At 47.0% G+C, this 8,989-nt stretch overlaps 1 long non-coding RNA gene across 2 annotated transcripts; it reads right to left on the bottom strand.

The window, feature by feature from the left end:
• Positions 1–4,441: 4,441 nt before the first annotated feature.
• Positions 4,442–7,216, bottom strand: LOC120687244. 2 transcript variants are annotated; one of them, XR_005680666.1, is made up of 4 exons: positions 6,885–7,216; positions 5,892–5,970; positions 5,428–5,802; positions 4,442–5,348 (listed from the first exon to the last, which is right to left on the bottom strand). It is a non-coding gene; the product is annotated as an uncharacterized LOC120687244 (long non-coding RNA). The 2 variants fall into 2 exon arrangements; XR_005680665.1 differs by having other exon boundaries at positions 5,892–7,209.
• Positions 7,217–8,989: the final 1,773 nt, after the last annotated feature.

Genomic DNA, 8,989 nt, shown 5'->3' with positions numbered 1-8,989 from the left:
GAGATTAGATTCTTAAGGGTCAAGTTTGTTTGGCGCCTTGTCTATAAAAGGCTGCTATGAGTCCTAGGGTTAGGCAAGCAGAAAATAGATCAAAAAAGCAGCTCAGAGCCTCCAGAGGGAGGGCGAGTTAGCCGATCTATCCTGCTGTTCTAGTATCGATAATCAACCCACATCATTTGGTATCAAGAGCCTTCGTTCCTGCGACCACCAAATCCCATCCATCAATCCTTTCCCTTGCGCCCAGATTGGATCGATTTCACCCCTATTCTTCCACGAATTTCATCTAATTCCACCCTAGATCGCATCTGCTGTCAACTTTGACAACCACCATGGGAGTTCCCAAGTTTCACGTCCCAGACTTTGATGGTAGTTCCGATCCCTTGCAGTGGCTGCATCGCTGCAACCAATGCTTTGATGCATGGAAGACTACAGAAGAGGACAAGATGTGGTTTGCCACACTCCGATTAACGGGCGTGGCTTATCAATGGTACTGCAAGATCGAGAGGAACCGTGGCATGCCGACGTGGGAGCAATTTGCCGGCAAAATCAGCCGCCGGTTTGCGCAGGTCCCAGCCCCAGCTGCGCCACCGGCATCGCCTCCTGGACCGCCGCCGACCGCGCCTTCCCGCCTGCACCGGTGCTGCCTCCGCTGTTGCCCGCGACATATTCCCCGGCGTCCATGCCAGCGATCCCCGTACCGTCAACGCCCACGCCATCTCCGCCAGCGAACCCTGCACCACAGACGCCGTTACCGGCGTCGCCTACATCGCAGCCACCGGCGCCACCAGTTGCGCCGCTCGCCGTCATCAATCCACTTGTGGGAGGGGAGCATCAGCCTCTGCCAGTCAAGGATCCATCGCCGACGGCCTGTCGCCGCCTATCGAGGCCGCCCTCGTCGGCGCGGATCTTCGCTGACAGCATCTCCAGCCGTTATGGGTCCGGTTGCCCCTTCCGTCGCGGTGTCGTCCGCGCTCCTCCTTGGGCCGTCTGTCGCGGCTTCCGCCCTCCATCGCGGTGGATCCATCTCCACCCGCCGGCCCCCCATCTGCGGCTGCCCATCCCGTCCGTGGCCGCCTGTGCGCCGTCCGCGCTCCTCCGTCGTTGGCGACCCGCACGCTGTCCGCGTGTGCCTCCGCCCATACGCGGCCGCCCACACGTCCGCGCGCGCCTTCGAGCGTCCACGGCCGTCCATCCACCTGTTGCCGCCCATCAGAGGTTCTCCAGCTCCACGAGCGGCCTCGGCTTTGGCGTCTCCATCGCCTGCCAAGGCCCCGGCGACCCAGTCCCCGCTAGCGGCTACGGCCGTTCCCACCGCGACGATTGCGGCCCTGTCTTCAGCTTTTGCGGGCACGCTTCCTCGCTGTTGGCTTTGGCGCCTCACCTGCTCCCTTCGTCGCCCGCGTCGGCGTCCTCCCCAGGCATTCAGCACGCCTGGGCCACAGACGCTTCGGCGTCCCCACCAGGTGCCCCGTCTTCCGTCGGCCGTCAACGGCCATGGCTGCCCCTACACCAAGCGCGGCACATCGAGACCCCGCAGGCGAGCAAGCAGCTGCATGTGCTGGCCATGCTCGGCTGCATCTACTACACCGACCTCGCCAAGCACGAGCATGGCACGCTGTCGCTCAACGCCGCCGACGCTGTGAACAGCGTCATGCTCTGCGGCGCGCTCGCCGGCCAGTTCTTCTTCGGCTGGCTCGGCGACGGGCTTGGCCGCAATAGCGTCAACAGCAGGACACTGCTGTACATGGCCTTCTACTCCCTCGCGTCTGGCTCACGTTCAAGAGCACGCCCGTCGGCGTCAGGGCCACCCTCAGCTCCTTCTGCTTTGAGGTCGGATTTGGCATCGGCGGCGACCTCCTACCGCATCTATGGCAAGGCCGATGACGACTTTGCCATCAACGTTCGCGAAGGCGTCCTCTGCTTCCTAGACACCTTGGTGTTGTCTGGCGCCGATGAAGCGCTCGAGCACATGCTGGTGAACGTCCTGAAGGAGAACATGGGCCACAGGTGGCCTGAACAGCAACCTCGACATCTTCTTCGCCGTGGCATCCCCTCTGCTTCTCTGCTGCAGCTACCACCACCAGCACCGTCATTGTCTCCACCGACGACCTCTCCCTTCCGTGGTTTTCCAGCTCGAGGACGAGCTGTCTTCGAGGGGTGGAGAAGTGTTATGGCAAGTGGGCCGGCCACAGGCCTAGGCCCACAAGTACTGCACGTGAACAGTACCCGTGGGTACTGTAGCGCCGCCATAGGTTAGGGTTTAGGATGAGTCTAGAGATTAGATTAGTTAAGGGTCAAGTTTGTTAGGCGCCTTGTCTATAAAAAGCTGCTATGAGTCCTAGGGTTAGGCAAGCAGAAAATAGATAAAAAAAGCAGCTCAGAGCCTCCAGAGGGAGGGCGAGTTAGCCGATCTATCCTGCTGTTCTAGTATCGATAATCAGCCCACATCAATAAACAACTAAACTAGAAAGAAAGCATTACCAGGTATGAAATTGCCACATCAATTGTCTACCATGTCTAGATGATGGTAGAAGAGAAATTGTCAGGCCAGCTAAACCAGAAAGAAAGCATTACTGATAATTCAATGAACACTATGCTTGAAACTAGACCGTAGAGATTTGGATGGGCCGCTTCCTGAAAATGAGATGAGCGATTACTTGTGTGTTCAGGTATGAAGTAACTAGGACAAGGCCAGAATACTTGAGAGGTGCAATGCCACCGAAGGTTGCACAGAGGAGGATCCAGGAGATCCTGTGCAATGGGGAGCTGCTGTGGAAGTTACGCCCAAGGAGTTATGGAAGGGCCAATATTCTGGTTGCCCATGCCCTCGACCATGATCTTGAGTGCCTAGAGTGGGAGTACCCAACATTCATGACCAGGTGAGGAGCAAAGATAACTAAGTCAGTGGATTATATATAGATCTACATATGTTAGAAAGCATTCATGATCTTCGAGATTTCATTTGATTTTTAATTCCCCTGGAACTCTGTCTTGCAGTTTTTGAGGCTTTGTATAAACGAAATTAGATTAATTGAAAGGAATTAGAGAAAGCATCAATGTCTTAACTAGATTAATTGAGAAAGAATTCGAAAAGAGGTAAGGCATCGGTTTCTTGCCATTGAGATGTGCACTTGACTACACGAAGTTCAAACCAATGAGAGCGGCGGGTGGCCGTGCAGTAGCGGCTAATGAGGGTAACAACCTTGCTGCATCAAGGCATCATCCATCCATTGGGTTGCAGCCGTCAGCATGCAGTGAGATAGCAATACTAGTGAGGAGCTAGCAAAAGGGTCACATACTCACAGTACATAAAGATCAGTTGATTCATTAATGTGAGCTTCAATCAGCATGGAGCATGTCATGTAGAAGCCTATCTAAAAGATAAGTTCACTCCTCATTCTTTGCTTTATCTGTTGGCTGGATCACAATTCCTTTGAAGCCTATCTAAAAGATAGCAGCCTATCCGGGGGGGGGGGGGGGGGAGGGTTTGCAGAGTAGGGTGCATATTGGGCTGAGATTAGAGAAAGTATAATTAAAAATTGAGGCAATTTCTTTGGAGCCATTATAAAAGTTCTAGATTGCAACTAGCCACTAACATAATTTTCTCTGGACTCCTAACCCATCGTCGTCTATATTTGGCGTAACGGGAGCAAACATGATGGGGAAATGTCTATTTTGCCCATGTGTTCCCCTCAAATTTTTTCTGTTGCTTCATGCGCCACTCCGTGCTGTTCATTTCGGCGGCAAAGATGGCACCAAAATCATCGCTTGGCCCCAAGAACAAGTGCTATATAGTGAGCACTAGTCCCCTTCTTCCTCCATGCCCTCCTTTCTCGGTGTCCTTATTCCTCCGTGCCCTCCTTGTATCTCCTTCCAGAGAACCATGTTGCAAGCCTCGAGCAATGGAGGGATGAACAAGAGGGTCTTTTGCCCGAACTGCAGAGTGTTGGTAAACTGGAACCGAGCCACAACCCAAAGGAACTTTGGTCGCGTCTTCTATAAGTGTCCATACTTTTCGTTGAGACTAATCCTAAGAATGTGTTTTTTTCATTGATAAGTTTGTTGTTGTTTTGAAATGCTTGGTTTTCTTGTCATCTATTTGTGATTTAGACTGGCGGATGCTAGTTTTTTTTTTTTATTTGGGAGGACATGGTTCGAGAGACATCTGGCCAGGGAGGACCTCTAGTTTATCCTATTCTTCCTCTGGTTCCTAAGCCTGAAGCAGAGGCTCCAAGACCTATTGCTGAGCAAGTTGTAGGGCATGGTAGAAGGATAGTTGAAGAAAGGATCTTCGAGCAACTAAAATGGATTGGGAAGCTAGTTTTTGTTTGCATCATGCTTGTCTTGTATGCAATCCTGAAGAAGTGAAAGTAGTCGATGCATGAGTATTAGTTCTAGTATGGTGCAATGAAGTAGTTTGAAATGCTTTTGGTTGTATGAATGGATGGGTGAATGAAAAATGTGAATAAGTTGGAGTGTGTTCATGTCCATAGACCATTGCACAACCAGATACTAACATTCGAAATAACAAGATCATAGTTTTAGTCATCTAGATAAACCTGACCACGTCCACAAACCTTACAACGTGTAGCACATCCAGAGCTGAACTAGACCATATCCAGGAGTTTGTTCTTCAGTTTTTTTTGTCATCCAGAATGATGCAACAAGTTCCGAAAGAACCAATCAAAGTACCAAAAGGATCATCACTTTACAAAATGTTCTTTGTCACCCATGAAACATTGCAAATTAAGTGATATGAAGCTTCCTCTTGCTCCTTGTTCCCATTGCAGGGTTGTCTGGAGAACTGCGGACCTTGCTTCTTGTATCCAAGGCCTTGGGCTTCCACCATAGTAGTTGCTTCCTTTTTTTTTTCCTGTTAGGTAGCTTGGAACTCTTTTCACCACAAATGGGCTAATCCTGCTGCATGCGTCCATCTGGAAACTCAGTGCTCATAGTGACAACATCCAACTGGTTAGAACTAGTAGCAGATCTTTTACTGCAGACATATAGGTGAACATAGTTAGAACATAACAAGATGGTGTAGTGCTCCTTTTCTTCTTTGTTGCAGGCTGCAGCTGTAGATGGTCTAGCTAACTTGACAAAGTCCGAAGCTGTAGATGGTGTAGTGCTCTTTTTCTTCTTTGCAGCAGCTGATTTTGTGCTTGTGCTCTTCCTCTTCTTTGCAACAGCTGATTTTGTGCTACTTGTGTTGTTCCTTTGGTTCCTAGAAGATGTTGTACTGGGCAATACTGGGAAAACAATTCTAGGTTGTCATAGGGTCAGAGACGGGCACAAGACTTCTTTCAATAGAGGCTGGTTGTGTCGTTTTCATCCTCTTTGGGGGTCCCCTACATTCATAGCACAATGTACAATGTGTTAGTAGATATGTTATAGTTTAATAAAATATTCATAAGTTGTTGAGCAAACCTTTTAGCAAGCACTGCTGCAATGTCAGTAGGATCTCCTTTGCAAGTGTACCAGTGATGGCCATAGTCATGACTTGGACATTTGTGCTAGTGGCACCTTCTGCACTTGATTTGTACCTATTCTACCTCCTCCTACCGGCTGTTGCCTTCAGTAGAGGTGGATACATGAAAAATCCATGGTCAGATTTGGGCCACATGGCCATGTCAGGTATAGCAGGGATGATGCCCTCATATGCTGCTCTGAACTTTTCAACTGAATAGAAGTGGTCCACATGATCTTCAATTTTCCCTCTACTAATCCTTGTAATGAAGACAAGAGCAGGCTGTCAAGGTAGTCCAGATACTTGCCAAGCCCAACATGAGCAAGTCCTTTCACCTGGGGATGTGAATTGTACAACTTAAGAGCACCACATTCATAACAACAGGTTAAAACAAAACAAAATAGAAAAAAAAAACAAAATTTACCTTCACTGTTGTGTTGTCTCCCATTGTAGAAGCATGAATCCTCCATCTACAACCTTCAGCTCTCCCACTGCAATATGCCCTGTACCTCCATGGTTCATTCTTATGAATGTTAAACTCAAACTCAGTCCTTATTGCATGGGTTGCTAAGGCCAACTTAAAAGCATTCAAATGGGTCAGCTTTGTCATACACTATTTTAGGATTATGAGGTGGCAATTTATCTCTCACCATCTCATCAGCCTCATCATCCACATAGTCAAAATTAGAGTCAGAGTCTGCCTCAGAGTCCGAAAGCCCTTCATAGTCCGGGTCTGCCTTAGCATTACCATATTCAGCACCTTCAGCAGCTGGGTCATTCTATGTGCTAATGTCAATGTACAACCCTTCCTCATCTACACCAACATGTTCATTTCTGGTTTAGGGTTATCTAGTTTCTTGTCCTCAGCGTTGACCTCATTACAACCCGGTGTCTATTTGAAGTGGCTATGGCTTGCATCTACTGCTAAAGAAACTGGCAAAGAAGGGGTGCATGGGAAATCATCACAATCATCCCATATTGGTATGGTTGGTGGCTCACTACTAGGAGGATGATAAGCAATGGACAAGCAGCATGTCTTGGTACTGACATGTTTGGCAAACATGTCAAGTAATTCCTGGTCAATTATCGCTTCAATGTTGGACTTGGTGTTAGCAGCATAGTAGAACAATTTCACTAAATCTCCATACCCACAAGGGTACTTTTCCTGAATTTCCTCCAGCAGATCTTTGAAATTTGTTGTGTCGGTGTCAACAACCTTTGAAAAGCTAAACCTTTTGCTTCGAGTATTGTAGGCAATAATGCTTATTTCTAAGTTGTAGCTCATTTATGGGTCCATCCTATAACACGCACCAATGGAGGCATTACTATCGATTTGCATTTACCAAACTACACTAACCCTAGCATCTACAAGAACACCACAAAATCCTTGAAAAGAAGAAGGAAAAGGAACACTCACCCTTCTGGATGCCATGCAGGTTTCCCCTCCGCTCGAGCCATTGCGAATCCGAGAGGCTACATGCAGGGTGCGTGGCCACAGATCCAGCACCTTGCTTCCTCCCTCACTAACCCATCTACTCCTCTTCTAGCAACTGGATTTGGGGGGGGGGGATTTGATGGGATCATCGATGTGCTGCCGCCGCCGCTGACACTACAGCTATGGTTTCACCGCTGCCGAGAGGAGATCAGGACAGAGGAGAGAAGAGGACGAGTTGGTGAATGAGACCTGGGTGGGATCAAGGCCGGTCCACGAGACACAGAGGGGTAAAACGGGGACATCCTCGTCCTCTATTGCTTCAAAGTGAGTCAAACGGATAGTCAACGTGATAGATATAGACCGTGGTGGGTTAGGAGTCTAGAAAAAATTATGTTAGTGGCTGGTTGGGAGCACAAGAACATTTTAGTAGCACATAGGGAATTGTGGAATTTTATAATGGTTCCAAAGGAATTGCCTCTTAATTTTTTTGAGGAGGGGGGTGCATATGCATCCATTGTGGTGCATGTAGCTTCGCCCCTGATGTGAGGTCCAGAACAAGTACCGAGCCTGGAGGCAGAGAGAGCTGGAGAGGATGAAGCCTAGAAGAACTTGCCCTTTCAGCTTTGGACTACTAGTGCTAGTGGCTGGATTACTAAATTGATTGGCTATAAAGCAAATAAGGCAGGCCAACATTGTTGGTTCATTCATATTCCATCTAAGATAATAATCTTTAGATGTACAAGAAGCTTGCGGCTTGACTATATTGGGGTCAATTATAACACATAAACAACGGATTCTATATACATGTAATGCTTTCTTATTAATATTGGTGATTTGGAGATGTAAGAAGTGATATTTGCTGCTGCAGTCTCCTAATTTTTAAGAGAATATGAGGCGTCAAGGTGTTGTGCTATGTGGAGTGCGGCTGCACTTGATTACTTTCACCAATCAATTTAAGGTGATGATCTATACTTTTGTTGGATTCAGAAGTAGAAGAAGCAGGTTGTTTATGCATATTGTTGCTCACTCACTTCACTCAGTATGAGGTGATGTTCTTGGTTGTTTAACTAAACATGCATATTGGATTCAGAAGTTACTCTTTCAAGCTTTGATTGGTACATTCCATGAGATTTGAATGTGTATGTTTGCAATTATCTGTCAAGTTGAATAACCTATGTATGCTTCTCATTTGCATAACAGTAGAAAATTGATCAAAACTATCACTAACTGAAACAAAAGGAAGAGAATGAGTTGTTAGATTTGTTATGTTACTGAAATGATCTGTAAGCCAGTCTGGGAGGCTCATTCAAGTGCTACTACTGCAATATGAAAAATTGCAATGCATAAATTTTTTTTGAATTAAGAAATCATTTAAAGCAGGAGGTGCAAGAAGATAAGCATATAATTTGTGATACAATTGTCAAAAATTGTCAGCCTATTGTACTAATGCTAAGCTTTGATTTTATATTGATGTCTTTTACATTAGATGTTGCATATCCTGCCAGGTTGTGCCTTTAATTGAGACAAACTTGCATATTTGAACTGTTGTTTCCTCGCGTGCTGTTTATGTCTATGTTTTTTTCTATATTTATGTGCTGCTGTAACCTGTAAGTGTATCATGGTAATAATGTCATCAAGCCTTAGTATGAACAATGCCAACATGCTTTCATTACATAAAGTTCCATCTATAACTCTCTATAGCTTCATTTAAAGATTTGTTGTGACAGTTGTTGTTTTAGTCTAGCTGTATTCGAAGGAAGTTACTGATAGTTGAATTCTCAAACAAACATAGGGTTGCTGACATTATTACCATGATACACTTACAAGAAGCCTATCTCTCTCATTTCTTTGCTGCAAGAAAGAAGGAGCAACTCGCGGGTAAGAACGTTCATTTCGGAGTCACTAACATAACCCGTTTCGAGTTGCACGTGTTTTGTTTTGCTCCATCATGAAAGGCTTAGGGCGGAAGGTCTCCGGCGCATTCAAGAAGATGACGGGTGGAAGTTCATCCCGTTCTTGGGGTGGCTCAAGCTCATACACACTCGAACCTACGCCTACACCAAATACGATGGACTATGAGGAAGAAG

The sequence above is a fragment of the Panicum virgatum genome, chromosome 9N, assembly GCF_016808335.1.
Source record: "Panicum virgatum strain AP13 chromosome 9N, P.virgatum_v5, whole genome shotgun sequence".
Lineage (NCBI taxonomy): Eukaryota > Viridiplantae > Streptophyta > Magnoliopsida > Poales > Poaceae > Panicum > Panicum virgatum.
This window is presented reverse-complemented; position numbering and strand designations above follow the sequence as displayed.